At 41.1% G+C, this 17,454-nt stretch overlaps 1 long non-coding RNA gene across 1 annotated transcript in view; it reads left to right on the forward strand.

Moving 5' to 3' along the window:
• The first annotated feature begins 1,149 nt into the window (after window positions 1-1,149).
• The window catches only part of LOC139083885 (uncharacterized), a 54,125-nt gene continuing 37,820 nt past the window's right edge, over window positions 1,150-17,454 (forward strand). Inside the window, exon 1 of the long non-coding RNA XR_011540953.1 lies at window positions 1,150-1,321. This is a non-coding gene — a long non-coding RNA (uncharacterized lncRNA). The remainder of the gene's footprint in view (window positions 1,322-17,454) is intronic.

Raw genomic sequence — 17,454 nt, forward strand, 5'->3', positions numbered from 1 at the left:
CTTTCTTCCAAAGCCTTCCCATCTCCCTGATGTCGTTACTTGCAGGGATCAGACACGCATGCTGCCAGAAACATTTCTTCTATATGTTGTAATGACTCGTGCCCCCGGGATAATGAACAAGACTTGGCAAAAGCCAGGCCCCTGTAGCTGAGCCAACAGGAGACGTCCACATCAGAGAAGCCAATAACCAGAAGGCCCAACTAGAAACCCCATTAGGGATTTGCAGGACAAAAAAGCCATTAGCCACCAAAGTCTCTTTTGATTTAAACAAGTGACAGGTCCTATATGTGTTTCTTAGAGGTATTTTCCTTACTAATCATTTAAATTTCCCATCATGAATCTTTATTTCAATTGGCGAAAGAGGCAAGGAGCGCTTTAGGAGCTATTAATTTATAGTCAAGGAACTCTATTGAGAGGCATACATAGACACCGTCTTTATTCTTCACTTTCATTTAACCATCAGGTACAGTTGGTTTATTTTGTGCAGGGCTGGAGGAAGGAAGGGGGCATGCACACAGGGCCGTGCACACAGTAGGTATTGGGCAAATAGCAGAGGGTGGAAGGAAAAAAAGAGGGGATTGATAGAGGGAGGAAAGAGAATGAAGGCAGAAGAGAAACAAGGAGAGAAAATCGTGACCACAATAAAGGAAAGGGCAGAAGACGACACAGAATGAGACACCAGATGACTCTTGAGGTAAGCTCTGGAAGTTGTACGCAGCTCTCCCCTTTGCAGTTTCAGAGGGTTGTTCCCTGCTGAAATGTTAACTGATTAACTATTTTTTCATTCCCTTCAAATGTGTTAGTCTTTAAACCAAATCCTCTGTAAACTGGGTTACCATAGTAACCCAACCTCACGTAAATGGTTCCTGGTGGGCAGCAGCCAGTGGTGGTGGCCAAGAGGGCCGAGGAAGTCAATGTAAAGGTCAGAGGAGGCCCTTGAGACAGAGGTCCCCACCCCAGGCTGAGGAAACCACCAGTGTGTCCCTGGGGCCCTCCAGGCACTAGAGTCTAAATCTGCGGTCTGCCCAGAAAAGGACGGTCCTGGTTGGGGCAGTGGGGTGGGGCGGAGGATCATGCTACACTCAGAAAAGGACTCTGCCCCTGCGTGTCCCACATCTGGTCAGCCTCAGGGTTCAGCCAGGCTTCAGTGCACAGGACAATGTAAGGAGAGAGCAAGCAAGAACATTTGTTATTTCTACCCAGGCGGAAAGCAAACAGCAGCAAGAGCAGCAGAAGATTCAATGTCGGAACAGCCTACAAACTGCAGGCTGTAACCTCGACGGTATTGATTGAGTGCACTTGTCCATCTTCATTTTTAACGGTGAGCTTGATTTCTGGCAAGTTTATAGGATTATGGCTTTAATTGGATGTCTGTGTTTTACTAGATGTAAGTGAAATTTATGGCTGTGGGGTTTGTGGTGCCAAGGTTTACCTCAGTCACTGCTTCCAGCTGAGAGACCTGAGACCCGCCAGCCAATCGGAGGCAGTTCTGGGGCTTGCGTGCCAGGGAGGCACCGGTGGGGGCCGCCTGCAGGCCAGGGTCACATGGAGAGCAGACCGACCAGGACGCGAGCCAGGAGCTCTCACTGCACCCACACGTCTCCCGTGCTCTCTAGCCTCATCTGATGCTAAAAGGAATTGGTAACAGGCATCTTGGAGAGATTATTGATATTTAGGCAGGTCCCTGAGTGCTGGCAGTACACAGAGAACCGCTAGGTAGGATGGCTGCTGTTGTAAAGTGTTTAGAGCAGGCTTCTAGCAGAGGCCGAGGGGTGTGGGAAATTAGAGGAGCATAGGGAAGCTCTTGAAGCCTTTGAACCTAGGCAGTTGGTGTACTTATCTTCTGTGATTTAATAACTTATTATGTAAATTTAAATTATTATTTCATTTTTCAAAGTGTGACTGCTCCTAATAACTCATCTGACCTCCAGAGCAGCTATCTGTTCATGCATTCACTTATTCATTTTACCAATTATTTATTGTGCACCTAATATGTGCCATTCCCTGGGTGTTAGGTGAGGGTAGGAGAAAGTCTTATTTTATTTTGAGGTTGAGAAAACTAAAGCCCAGAAAAGCTATGTCCTTTACCCTGGCCACATAGAAGCCTCCTGGTAGGGTCGGAACTAGGACCTGGATACCTTATTTCAAAGTCAGAAAGAACCTGGTCAGCTGGTTGGTAGGTCAGAGAGTCAGAGCTGAAAAAACAAAGGAGGGAACTTCCAGTTAGTAAATGAGTTCTTGGACTTCTTTTTGGCTGCTCAGAAAACCCAAGGGCTCATTTTCTAGTTTTAGTTGGTTTGGACAGTTTTATTTACTAAATTAGGTGGCCTCCAGGAAGCTGAGGTTACATAAATCGTTCAGTCAGATTCTTCTGACCAAGGACAGTGGAATGCTGCCTGATGAGAGTCAATCCCGATCCTTTGTTACCTAAATGCATTGCTTGTTTATGAAGTGGGCTCGGAATAGAGATTCTTTGGGTGGGGCCCAGACTGAAGGAGCAGAGATCCATCACTATAAAAGAATTTGACAAGACAAAAATAAGAAGCATTTAAATTTTACATATGTGCTAGGTACTCTGGCTAGCGCTTTGCTTGCATGATTTCATTCGATTCTTACAATGCCCATTTTATAGATGAGAACATTGAAGCTTAGAGAAATTATGTAATTTGTCCAGGGCATACAGCTCCTAAATGGGCAGAGCTAGGATTCTGTGGTGCTTTGATATGACCACATAGCTCATGCCTTTAATCACTGCACTCTTCACGAGGGGATTTAGAGGCATGTTGAGGTGGGTGCCATTGTTTTATAAATGTTCTGACGACACTGTTTTAAAAAGGGCTTAAACTCTTCATACATTGGCCTATCAGATAAATGAATAAACGTGTGATACAAGAAAAGGTAATACTGAAAAATTAGGGTGGATAAGAGCGTGGAAGCACTTGACTGCCAGTCCAAAAATTTCGAATTTGATTCAGTGGTAGGAGAGAGCCTCTGAAGGCTCTTTAGTGGGGGCACATTGTGATGAGAGTCGCGTTGTGTGTACTGTTGATGCCCAGTCAGGGGATTAGTGACCTAATTCAGTAAGAGAGGGAGTGCTGAGGCAGCTAGTGGACTTGGCCGCAAACAGGAGCAGGCTGGTTGTGGTAAGAGGCTCACTTTGAGGGTTTTGGTTTAGTTGTTGGGTCTGAAATGTTTGTGCCAATCATGGAAATATCTGGGAGCATTTGGAAATACCGGAGCTCAGGAGAAAATAGGCAGGGGCAGAAAATATATATTTACATATCAGTTTACACAGAAGTCACAGTTGGAAGGAACTCAGGAAAGGAAAGGGATCTTATGGAACTGCATGATAAAAGACCTAAGCTCAGAGGTCTCTTTTTGAGAAAGATGAATAGGAAAGAGAGATCGGAAAGAAAGAGAACCAGGAGATCCATGTGGGGTAGAATTTCATGATATAGAGGATAGTCAAAGGCTTCAGACGCTCTAGAGAAGTCAGGGAATGAGGACTAAGAAACAATTGTTGGCTTGAGTGATTTAGAGATCACTGGCATCCTCGGAGGAAGCATTGTGAGACACGGGTAAGGGGAAGCCATCTTGCAGAGTTCATGAGCCAGTGGCTGGAGGAATATGAAGTTCTCTTTGCTGGGGGGGAGGCAGACAACTCTGTGGAGGGGATAGGGTAGCAGCTTAAACATGGTAAGAGACAGGTTAGCAAGAGAGCAGAAGGACATTTTTTTTTATGAGTGGGGAGATAATAATAATGGTTAATTAAAGAGAGAGAAACATGTTTGTAAACAGTGCAAAAACATCCAGAGAACAGAGAATGATTGAAGTTATAAGACAGAAGGTGGGGAGAGTTTTGATAGAGGAAGATCTTTGAGAAAGAAGAAGGTGGTAGGTAGGGAAAGACCCTAAGTACTGAGCTTGGTCTTAAGAAGAAGCAGGGGCTGCTTGCCGTGTAAGAGCTTTGAGAGAGTGAGCAAAGAAAGGCATTCTGGGAGCCTGGCAGACTGCATAAACATCCTCAGGGTCTTCTGCTGGAGCACAGGTGGGTTGGTAGGTGAGGAAGTAATGATTTCAGGCAACTTCCAGGAGAAGTGAAATGTGGAGTTGATACGGAATAAATAGGTGATAAGATTTCAGATGAGGTGAAAAGGCCAGGTGAGTTGAATTAAAATGACTTGTGGTTAGCAAAGATTAAACATGTTTCATAAAGTTCTCCAGTTGTATTTCACAGCCTGGGATGGTGAACGGAAAAAGCAAAGGGTAGTTTCTCAAAGATGAGAATTGGCAAGGAGAAAATGGCAAGGAGAGAAGGCATTTGAGGTCGTGGTGAAATGACTCAGCATCGCATTAAGGTGAGTAGGAAGACGAATGAGCTAAGAATGGAGATAATGAATTACATGGGAATAGGAATGGCGCGATTACTGGAACTTAGGGTTAAAACAAAGAACCACTTTAGTTAAGCAAAGGCAAAAGGAAATTAGAGGATAAAGAGGGAGAAATCAGAAAGGAATTGTTGCAAGTTCAAGACCCTAGAGGTAGAAGAGTCAGTTCTGTGTGATGGTGACGTGTGACTGGGATGGCAAGATCAGCCAGTCTCTGAAGATGCTAGAGAGTTACAGATCACCAGTATGAATGTTGGTATATAGGATTAGGGTGCAATAGCACAAGCCAAGGCAGAAACTGTGAGTTCCCTGGAGCTAAGCAAATAATGAGGACAATATGGGCTTCAAAGATTAGCCCATGTCTAGGGATGGTGAGGGGACACTGTTTTGGATGGTGCAGTGTGCATAAGTAGACCCTTCTTCTGGTTCTGGGTGTCAGGGGTGGCGGAGTGTGGAAATGGAGCTTGTTGGGAGGCCTCTGGGGCGACAATAATGCATGATGGTTACAAGCTGCGGTTCTTGGTCAGGCTGCCTGGTTTCTATCCTGGTTCTGTTATTTTCCAAGCCAGGTGGTCATGGGTAAGCTACTCAACCACCCCGTCCCTCAGTTTCCACCTCTGTAAAATGGTGATAATGGTGGTATCTCCCTCATAGGATTGCTGTGAGGATTAACTGAAGTAATGAAAGAGAGGAGCATAAACACACTATGTAGTAAACACTCAATAAAAATGAGCTTTTATGTTATTATTATCATTATTGGAAGAGTTATACAGCAAGTGGTATGTATCATCAGGGAGAAAAGTAGGTTTTAGTTTATGCGGCCATGTATGGAGGAGTGTTTAAAGAAAATATCAAGGATGTAAGAGATTTTGTCTCCAATAAAATTGGGGTACCAAGGTTCACCCTGGTTCTGCTCCTTAGGGAGCAGCAGCTTTCAAGAGGAGAGGGAACCAACTGGTTGGGGAAGTGACCAGGAGCTGGGAGAGGAGGGAGGGGCTCAAGCTGGAATATCAAGAGAGAATTGTACAGTAAAGGGGGCCCTGGGGAATTGCGAGTCGAGATAAAGGAAAAAACACTTTTGATCAGAGCTTTTCTTTTGGTTCCTTTTTTTTGGTCTTGATTTGCCCTAAAATGAGTTAGAAAAACGCTTTTCTTTCTTTTGATGAGAATAATAATCCATAGCATTGCTTTGAAAATTTTAAGTTTTGAAACCAGAAAGTCTTTTGCCCTTGTTTTGCCAATAAATATGAAATTTAATGAAGGTCTTCTGTCCTTTCTCACTAATCTTAGTAGTTTCTAAAACTCTTTTTAAAAATTATGTCATTAATTTGAAAGAAAGCATATTAAAGTATTAGGTATTACAATCCTAATCTCGTCCTCTGCCTTGTAAAATGACAGATCTCAAAAAAAGAGAGTGGTCCTGCTCGCACCAGTTTTACTTGCTCTTAAGGGAAAGCCATCGCCACCAGGAAGAAGGGCTCCTGAAGGAAGACAGAGGAAGAAGGGGGGCCTATTTAAAGAGAGGGTTGTGTGAGGAGATTTGTGAGCGATGAAAGAGATACGCGGGTGATAAATTTAGGTTTTCCTGAGGAAGAGAACTTTGGGAAAGAAAAATGTTTAAAAGCACTTTTTAAATAAAATTTTGTTATAAAAATTTTAAAGATTACAGAAAAGTAGAAAAAACAGTTCAATAAATAACAACGTATTCACCATCTATATTTGACAATTGCCAATGCTTTGCTGAATTTGCTCCATCTATCGACCTGGCTGCTTTTGAACCCATTTTGGGGAACCATTTAAAAGTAAGCTAGAGACATCATGGTACTTCATCCTTAAGTTCTTTAGCATGCATCTCCAAAACATGTCAAAGACAGTTGCAGTTGCTATTTCTGCTTAACAAACCACTCCAAACAGTGGCACAAAATAGCAACTGTTTTATTACACTCCCGGACTCTGTGGGTCAGGAATGCATGGACAGATGGCTTGTCCCTGCTCCACAATATCTGGGATTTCAATTGGGAGTATTCAAATGGCTAGGGGCTGGAATTATCTGGCGGCCTCTGCAGATAAGCCCAGGAATGACTCAAAGTCTGATTTTAGTTGAGCCTGTGAACTGGAGCACTCATGTGGCCCCTCTGTGTGGCTTAGGCATCTCACAGTATGGCATTTGGGTTCCAACAGGGCACATGTCAAGAAAGGAGTGGCCATTCCAGGAGAACTAGGTGGAACCTGCATAGACTTTTCTGATGTGGCCTTAGAAGCCCTGAAGCCTCGTGTCCACTGAACCCTGCTGGCCAAGGCATGTATATACACGCCCGTATTCAAGGCAAGGGAAGTAGACCCCTCCTCTGCATGGGATGAGTGTCAAGGACTTTTAGCTACTTTGAAAAGCCACCACAAAGACAATTTCCTACATAACACAACACTATTATCATACCAACAAAAATAAGCTCTGAATATCATCTAATACCAACTATCCCCCAATTATCTCAAAAGTGCCTTTAAAAGCTGATTTTTTTCAGAACTCAAATCCAATCAAGGCCAATGCATTAAATTTCTTATTCTGTATCTTAGTTTAAGGAGGATTTTAAAGAAGCCTTCTAGTATAATATGCAATATAACATCATTTTCCACTTGCCAAAGCAGCTGACTTTCAGTTCAAATCGATACAAGTCTTTATTGCTTTCAGGGGCAAGTTTGTAGTCTTTGTTTGTTTGGGATGCAGTAAGTACGCTGAGACTGGCCTCGCTTCAGACTGATTACCTTTGAATCATTCATTCATTCATTTAATAATAACTTATTGAGGGCATTCTATATTCCGGGCACTGTGCTAGATGCTAGGCATATAAACGTGAATAATACAAAAGTAATGTGGAAAAAGCAAAATCCTCACCCTCAGTCAACTCTCAACTAGGCAGAGTAGACAGAAACTCAATAGGCAATTATAAGTAGTGGGATACCCGGTGTAACAGAGGAAGTTTAGTTAGAGTCATGGGAGCAGACAGATAGGAGTCTCTCACTCTTGAGAGTCAGTTCAGAGTGTAACAGGGATAGAGACATGTCTGCAGATAGATCACAATACAAGTGCTAAAACAGATGCAAGAATAGAGCATGGTGAAGAAAGTGCGTATAAAAACATTTAGTGACCCATTTCCCATAAAATAAAGTCCAAATGCAGTGGCACATTTTACTTTACTCTCCTTCTTTTGCTCTTTTCTGATTCACCTCCCTAAGTCCAAAAGTGTGTTCCTAAGAATCTTGGTCCTCTTGGATTGCTCTCTGGCCTAGGCCATTGACCCAGTTGGCTTGTTTGTACGTTTTATTTCATTAAGTTTAGATTTCTCCCCATTACATATTTACACTTACTTCTGAGCCCACACACAAAGCCTGCAAACTCTACTCCCCACCTCTCTGCCTGCTTCCCCTTGGGTTTTTCCTGTGGAAGTTGGAAAGCTGATGGGCTCCCACTGACTCTGCCATTTTGGACAACATCACTGCTGCTCACTAGGGAAGCCATAAAGCCCGGCTCATTTGCATGAATCTCTGCCGTGGCTTATCTGACCCCAGGGCTGTTAGAAGTACTCATTAGATCCTCTTTAATTAAATATGTAACACACATCATGCCATCAAGCATAGGCAAAAGAAAAAAAAAAAGAGGAAAGAAAAATACAAATCTAACAACGGCTCCTGCTCCTAATTAAAAGCAGGCTGCCTTTGCCTGAGAGCAAGCTGGGGATACCGCTTTTATCCTGGGCACAGCCATGGAACCCCTGGTGCCAAAGCCAGGGGGCAGGGACATGAGGCTTGGATGTGCCAAGGGGGCTGAGCTTTGTTGGGTGACATAGGCTTTCTCCCTTAGCAGTAGGTGGGATCTAATTTCTGCTCCTGATATGTGATTCAAGGTAAGGATGAGCTTTTAATTCCTTTTATCCCGTTTTTCAAATGCTCTTGGATTCAATACCGTATAGTAGTATTGTAGGTAAACAGAATATGAACACAGTGGGATGGTCTCACCAGGCAAAACGTCATGAAAGCTCAAAGAAAATGAGCCCACAGGCATCAGTTGCTCATATGTGATGGCAGCAGGAGGTGAAGGAGCAGATTGGCATGGGGGCACAACGGAGAGGCTCCTTGACAGTCTTTATTGTATGCAGGGCTGAAGGTTGAAAACAGCAGACATAAGTAGGACTTCTTCACTCACCTTCTCGTCATCTTGGTTCTTAGGTACCCCTTGAATTTTCCTTCTCCCCTCTCCTAATCTCTTCTCATCTTCACTCCACCCTTGCCACTTCTCTTTCTTCTAGGGAAACTCAGCAGAACCTCTCCACCTCTGCACTTGAGCTGCCTTTTCTATTATATCCAAATGTTGAAACAGCTTCCCCATGCCCAAATGAATCAAAATACCTCTTAGTTATCTTTTCAATAGTGATGGCTCCTGAATTTTTATAGTGGAGCGATAATCTTGTTGGAAGAGGGGCAGGGCAGGAAGGGTGTCTGGGAAGGAACTTATCCTCATGCTACATATGCTTTCCAAGCCCACTTTTTATTTGTCATGTTTGTCTGTTTGTGGTAGCCTTAAAGGGGTGATGGGAACTCCCACTTTAGGTGCTGCTCTACGATTAACTAGGAATTCTGGATCCTTTATAAGATTCACTTGAAGTGGAAAGGAAGATTCTTTTTTATCCCTGCTGTTCTCTTTAATTTTTTACTCCAGTCCTCATCCAATGTAGTGTCCCAATGGCCATTGGGGAGAGCAAGAAGGGAGGATATTCACGGTATTCATTTGCAAGGTTTGCTGCCAACTCTTTGGGCACAAGGGCTGTTGAATCTATCAAGATCTCTCAACCACAAACATATTCATTTAGTGAATAATTGTTAGGCCTTGTTATGTGCCAGGGCTTGTTTCAAATGCTAGGGACACAGCAGCAAAGAAGGAAATGCCCTCCTCTCATGGAGTTTACATTCCAGTGGGGGGGGATCAGATCAGAAAACAAATAAACACCTAAATATATGAAATTCTAGGTAGTGAAAAATAGAAATGAGGGGGAAAAGGGTATGTAAAGCAATGGGAAATGACAGAGGTGCCAATTTAGATGAGGTGGTTGAAAATTTGGGCAAAGACCTGTGTGAAGTGAGGGAGGGAACCGTGTGAATATCTGGGGGAAGAAGTGTGCCAGGACACCACGTTCAAGGCACCGAGGCTGGAGCTTGGAGTATTTGAGAACTAGCAAGGAGGCTACTATGGCTGGAACAGAATGAGCAAATAGGAGAAGTATTAGAATACTTCCAGTTGATTCTAAAGCATCAAAGCCCAATTTTTAACCTTGTTACTGCTTTGGACTGCACCTATGTCATCATTCTGATGTATGAAGACTGGAGAAAGGAGATGATTGGCTGCTATCTGTTATATTCCCAGTTTGGTTGTGGTTCAACAAATCAAGGTAGGAAATGGATCTTAGAATACAGGAAGGCCTTCAGGGGCTCAGTGTTATGTAATTCAATCATGGAAATTAGAGACACCAAACTCTTTCAAGACTTTGAACCTTGAAAGATGGAAGAGAGATGAATTGAGGCAAGAGGGTGAACCTGGAGTAATAGAGGTCTAAAACCTTTCTATTTATGTGGGTAGAAGGGTGTGGTTTTGGATAGAAAAGGCTCTAGTCAATTTTTGGCACAGAAAACAAGTCAAAGTAGAGTCAGAGACTTGTGATTCAAAAGAAAAATAGAAAATAGCTGAGGGAACAAATTAGAGTGGAGATGTGAAGGATGTAGTCAAAGGCATAGGTCAGGTGTCAGATTTGAGCAGGGTGCCACTTCTTTCCCTGGTCCAGAAAGAAGAAAGTTCTTCACTCATAGGTGAAGGTTTAGAGAAATGCGGAAATTGTATCTCCAGTACGGAACTCTCTCCCAAATTCAGGACTTGGGTGTCTAGATTCACATAGCTAACTGCCTCCTCAACATATCTTCTTGATTGTAAAATAGACCCTTCAAATTCACTGTGTCTATCACTAAACTACTGATCTTCTCCAACCATCCCCAGATCTGCTCTACCCTTGGTCTTCCCCATCTCAGGCGAGAACAGCTCCATCTTTCCAGTTGCTCAAGCCATCCATAACCTTTCTTTTTCTAACACCTTAACGGCAACCTCTGTTGTCTCTATTTTCAAAATATATCCAAGACCCAGCTGCTTCTTACCGCCTTTGTAGCTACCACCCTGGTCTGAGCCACTATCATCTCTCTCAAGCAATTTACCATGGTTGCCTCCTACCCAGTCTCTCTGCTTCTATCCTTGCTTCCCCCCCGCCCCACTCCTAAAGTCTACCCTAACTCAGAAGTCAGAGTTATCCCTAAAAATCAATGTCAGATCATATCACTCCTTTGCTCAAAACTCTGGAATGGCTTCCCATTTCTGTCAGAGTCAAAACCCAAGTCCCCAAACTTGTCGAGTGTTGACAATGGTCTGACCTCTCCACATCCCCTTACATTTCTGACTTCATTACTACCACTCTCCACTTGGGCTACTCTACTCCAGCCCCACTGGCTTCCTCATTGGTTGAGATATCAGGCATCCTTCCATCATAGGGTCTTTGCTCTATCCCTTCCCTACATCTAAGTGCTCCTGCCCCGTATCTGCCTCACTAATTCCATCACCTCCTTCCAGTCTTTGTTCAAATTTCACCTTCTCAACAAGGCATATCCTAAGTCCAATCTTAAACTTACTCTTTCCTGCCCCCAGAAACTCCCAACGCATTTATTCTTTACCAGAGTACTCATCATCATATAATATATCGTATGTTAGTAATTGATTATGCTCAGTTGTTATCCTCCTGCCAGATTTCTCCTCAGGCTACTTTGTCATTTTTGTTTGTTTTAATTTGCAGATATATCCCAAACACTTGGAAAAGTTTGCCTGCTTTGTTTAATAAATTGGATAAGTGGATAATATAGAATCCTAAGGGACTTGTACTGGGTGAACTTAACTTTCCCGATAAAATATGAAGCAAGGTCATCTGCCAAAACTAAAATAGAGGAACTGAAGTTTGAAAAGATTTTGGAACTATCTCTGAGGAAAGGAGGTAGAGAGTTATCCAGGTAGAAATAAAAATATTACTGACTATCAGTAAGGGTCTTTGATTTTAAAAGATGAAAATGTATTATGATGCCAATATGCATGATCATATTACTGTCATAGTGATCCCCAAAAAGATATGTTCACATCCAAATCCCCAGAATAGATGAATATCACCTTATAACTTTTATAGCAAAAGATGTGCCTAAGTTAATCTTGAGAAGAGGAATTTATGCTGGATTATTTGCTGGGCCCAAAATACAATCACACGCATCCTTATAATAGAGAGACGGAATGAGTTTTGAGACAGATATACAGAGAGAAAAAAATACATTGAGAAGGCAATGCAAAGTTAGAGATAGAGATTGAAGTGACATAGCCACAAGCCAAGGAATGTCAAGAATTGCCAGCAACTACCAGAAGCTTGGAGAAGAGCATGGAACTGATTCTCCCCCAAGGTCTCTGGGGGCAGTGCGGCCCCACTAACACCTGGATTTCAGCTGTCTGGGCTTCAGAACTGTGAGATAATATACTCCTGTTGTTTTAAGCCATCCAGTCGTGCTAATCTGTCACAGCAGCCAGAGGTAACCAATACAGATTTTGGTACTGAGGAAGTATAAGGTGCTGCTTAACAAATACCTGAAAATGTGAAGGTGGTTTTAAAATCAGTTGATGAGTAGAGGCTAGAAGAATTTTGAGGTACATGACAGAAAAAGCCTGGATTACCTTGACGAGATGGTTTGTCGAAATATGGTGATTCTGGCAAGAGCTCAGAAAGAAGTCCGAGTCACAGTAGGGGAATCTTCCATACTCTTAGGGAACATATTATATGTATCATCATGAACAGAACATCCTGTCACAGGAATACGAATCTTAAAAGCATTCTAGTGAAGGACTAGAAATATTTCTTCTGTTATTGAAACATGTTATTGGAAACTGGAGTAAAGGTGATCCTTGTCATATGGTGGCACAAAATCTGGCTGAATTACGTCGTGCAGTTGTGTGAAAAGCAGAATTTGTAAACGATGACCTTAGATATTTAGCTAAGGACATTTCCAAGCAAAGTGTTGAAAGTGCTGCCTGGTTTCTTTTTGTTGCTTATAGTAAAATGTGAGAGGAAAAAGATAAATTGAAGAAAGAACTATTAAGCAAAAAGGAATCAGAACTCGATTTGGAAATTTCTCAGCCTATCCATATTGAAAAAGACGCTAAAACTAAAAGATTCACTGTGCTCTGGAGAGAAGGACAAGACTGTGTCTGGACAACCTTTTGCTGAAGAGACTAGGTGTGTGACAAATAAATCCACTCAACCATCTCAGCAGAAACAAGGACTGGAGATGGGATTATCAAGGAAACATCCGTGAAAGAAACTCTTATTTAATGATGTGAACCCCCACGGCATACATGGGAAATCCATGAGGCATTTGAAAACGTTATACTAATAGAAACACTACCAACTTGGACCAACAGAGAGAGAGGCAGGACAACATGAAAGAAAGCTGTTGAACTCCCACAATTCTACATCCAGTAAACTAATACACAATACAAAAATCTGAATTGTCATACAAACAGTAGCATTCATTTACCCAAGGTTGAGGGATAGCAAAATAAGTGTAACAGAACACTAGGACACTAATGAAAGTACAAATAAAATAGCTCATTAAGGGTCCAGTCAAGGAGGGGAGGAAAACAGTTCCATGAGTATATCATGGATCAGAGAGGTCAATTGACTGGAGTTCTCCATGACGTCTAAGAGGAAATCAATTAGGAGAGAGGCTGTGGGAGGAATGTAGGAGATTGGGTTCAAAGAAAGAATTTATTAAATTAGAAATATTGACAGTCAACAAATTTAGTGATAATGACATCCAGTGGGTGATCATACTCTTGATGGTTGAAGCATAGTGGAGGTGAAAATCATTCAAAGGAACATCATAAATGGTAGTTGAGAGATTAGGGTACATGATAAATGGGTAATATGCATTTTAAAAATGGAGATGACTTTTAGATATCATATTTATGATATGGTCAATAGGATTAGGAGTGAACACTACATATATTTTATCAGAGTCTTGTTCTCAAAGATTTGGAGCTAAAACCAAGAGAGGTTCAGTATCACTCTCTGTAGATTCAGAGACATAGCAAAAGAGAAAAAGATGCTCAGAGAAAAGCCAAGATAAGATCCATAGAGAAAATATAATATAGGTCATCTTTTAAGACCTGGCTCAGTTTAGACCCCTTGACTTTGTGATATACCCCTATAGCCTTGTATCTATTTTTAAATTATGATACCTGGTGTTTGTTTTGTGGCTTAAAAAAATCCCCTCTAATTAATACACTTTGTCTATCCTCTAAGCCTCAGAATCACCCTCCCTTTTTATTTTATAAATCTCTATTGACCTTAACTTAGTTCAACTGTTAACGCTCCACTTCCTGGCCCCCTTGCTGAAATACAAATAAGCTGCCTTATTATTTTTAATTCAGTTTCACTTTAATCATATAAGGCCTAATAGAGTTATAATATAATCTCATTGTCCCAAATAGCCTGATCTTTACAATGGCAAACCACTTTCCTTTTCACCATAGTATTTTAAAAATTCTATTATAAGTGTATATTTTAACCTTTTTATTTTGAAGTGCACCATATTTACAGAAGTGTTTACATAAGACATACATACAGTTATATAGATGGTAAGGAGAATTTATAAAGCAAAACTCACTAACCACCAGCCTGGTTAAGAATAAATCATTGCCAGCTGGTTTTGGAATTAGTTGATGGATAGAGGCTAGAAGAATTTTGAGATGCATGATAGCCAGACATGCCAGTGGGCCCCAAACCCAATTATATTCTGTTGCTTTTCCCCAGAGTGAAAATAATTCTTTTAAATTTTTGTGATAATCTCTTTTCTTTCTAGTTCCATCTGTGTATGTATATTAAGCAACACATTTTTAATATTTTAAAATTTGAAATTCATAGAGACCATATTGAATATACTCTCTGGAATTGTTTCTTTGCTCAGTGTTATGTTTACTATTCATTCCTGTTGATGCATGTAATAGTACATCATTAACTTTTTCTAGGCCAACTTTAAACACCATTTCCTCCATGAAACCTTTCCAATCCTTCTACCAGATCAGATAGGCTCTTTGAGGGAACATTTAATTTTTCCTTATTTTCCAGCAGTTCCTATATTCTGCCTTGTGATATAATTTTGCATCTCTTTTATATTTACCCCTGGTTTAACAGGCCTTTAAAGGCAGAGTGTTTGTCTCAGATTTCTTTGTATCCTCAATGGTACGAGACCTAGTGATTATGCGTAATTTATGCTTATAAAATGCTTATTAAATGCATGATGTTGAGACCTACAATATATATATTTGGATGGAGGACCCTTTATTACATATTCTCCACAGTCTGGACGGCTTGATAATAAATACATTTCATCTATTCCTCTCCTTACTAAACCATTGTGCATGATCTGCTTAGTGTTTGACTTCAATTACATTCTCAATAGCATTTTTTTTTCATCTCTCAAACGCTGTGTTTTGTATCTGCTAACCTGCATCTGGCTAATATTGAAATCTTTGCTCAAAAGAAAACAATTGGGTAAACAAAATGTAAGTGGGTAAAAGATTAATCAGAGTCAGGGCTCTTGATTCTATGCTTCTTGGGCTAAACAAATGTAATGAGAGGGAATCCAATAATAAAAGCGAGAAGAGTCAGAAACAGCCCTTGAGACCATGTGTGGAGATGCAGCCTGTTTGCTGTGGTCCTTGCTGGAAGGAGCACAATGCTTCCCGTGGCTCGAAGTCCCGGAGCCCCAGGATGGTAGCCATTCTGAAACACTTCTTCTGGAAGATGCTTTTGCCTAATCTCTGCCAAAGAACAAGTGTATTTAGGAAAGCAAAGGTGAATTCCCCTAAGCTCAAAGCATACAGAGCAAAACACAACTTCTTTCTGAAAAGGAAATGAAGTCTTTTATTTCCTTATTTATTAGATTTGTTACTAACTGCACCCTGTGCCACAGGCCTCAAGGCAGAAAAGCTTATCGTAAAATAATAGAGATAATTAAATTTTATATTATGAAACAGCAATCAATGCAGGAAAACTAGTATCTAATCCACTGGGAATATCAAAACTAAAGAGGTGGGTTCTGCATGATGTCCCAAGGCCAAACACCATTGCTACCTCTATTCCTCTCCCCCCTCCTCATCCATTAATATTTATTAAAAATTGTGGTTGCTGGCTACTTCACATATTTTTTTTCTACAAAATAAGATAGAAGCTGAATTATATAAGCAACAAGGGAAATCTCTCCTGTCTGACGTTTTGGGTATTGACCCATGAAGAATTTTAAGAGGGCTCACTCTTACCCTAAGACAAATTTGTAAAATTGGTTCATTTTGTCCTCAGAGAGATTTCACCTCTTTGATGCTGCTGTTCTCCCACTGGAATCTTCTTCCTCAGAGCTCCCAGTGTCCACATCCTACTCCCAGCTCATTTGTGTAGAATTCCACATAGCACTTCCCACATCTTTTCTATAACTTTCCTAAACCCTTACTTTTCTTTTAAACTTTATCTGCTTAGTGGTATGGCATTTGCATTTTTGGAATAAATATATTTGAAAATCTATATTTCCCATAGGAATATAGTGTAGATATTAAAAACATAGGATTTAATGGCTAGAAGACTTGGGTTTACTTCTGGCTTCCTCACCTAGGTCACCATATGACCTTGAAAAAGTTTCTTAGTCCCTTTTAGATGTTATTTTCCAGTTTCACCTAGAAAACAAAGTATAAATTCACTTTTCATTGGAAAGAAAAGTAAACCAATAACTTGTTTTATTAGCTATCAAAAATTTGTTCTCAGGGGCTGGTCCCATGGCTGAGTAGTTAAAGTTCTGCACGCTCCACTTTGGCAGTCCAGGTTCATGGGTTCAGATCCTGGGTGCAGACCTACACTATTCATCAGTCATGCTGTGGCAGCAACCCACATATAAAGTGGATGAATATTGGCACAGATGTTAGCTCAGGATTAATCTTCCTCACCAAAAAAAAGCAAGAAATCTCAGTAGAAAGGGAAGGCATGTCATTCAAAAAACAGCAAACAACCATTTAAGAGACAGAAAGATTAAGATCTGGAGCCATATGGATAGTTGTCCAAAAAAAGTAATTGCAGAGTTAAGCAAACTGGTGAGCTAATAGCCATTTCTCCATCATAGTGGCAATGTAGCAAGAGACATGAGGGTTACAGAGATTTGTAGAGCATCCACAGGAGTCCTCACTAATTTGCAAACCACACAGTTCACTGACATTTGAGATCCCAAGGGGACTGTGGACTCCTACAGTAGCTATGAACAGTAAAGTAGGCTCTGTAGAAGATGAAGAAGTGGAGGCACAGAAAGTCTCGGTAACTTGCTGAAGAAGATGTAGCTAGTAAGTGGTGGGACTTGGAAGCACATGAAAGCCCTTTGATTTAAAATCTTCTCCTGAAAAGAATGAATTCCTTGACTTTTTGTATTGACTTGACTCAACAGGGACTCAATTTGACAGTGAAGACATCATCCATGTCAGACTTCGGACTCCTGGAGGAATGAGCTAAATGAAGTTCTAAGTAATAGTGACATTCATTTAGATAAGAACATAATTCTCCATTGTCTTCTTAAATATTCACAAGTGGGCAGAAGGAATCTAACTCTAAGTTCTTCTATTTGAACATCACTTTACAATGTTCAACTATTTTCATTACCAGGTAACTCATTTCTGGTACATCTTTCTGTCTGTATTTCCACCATTAGGTACTAAATATAACAAACTAGAAAAAAGATACCTCAGCGATTAGGGTATTTTCTAATAGAGGACTAAGCCAGAATATTTGCAGAAGTGGCAGCATCCTGTGCTACCCAGAGCAACAGAGCAGGTGTGGGGAATCCCTTTATGGGCTCAAGAGGACAAGAGATATAACAGACCTGTGTACACATGGCATAGTGAATTAAAAAG

Source organism: Equus przewalskii, chromosome 6 (genome assembly GCF_037783145.1).
Source record: "Equus przewalskii isolate Varuska chromosome 6, EquPr2, whole genome shotgun sequence".
NCBI classification, from domain to species: Eukaryota; Metazoa; Chordata; class Mammalia; order Perissodactyla; family Equidae; genus Equus; species Equus przewalskii.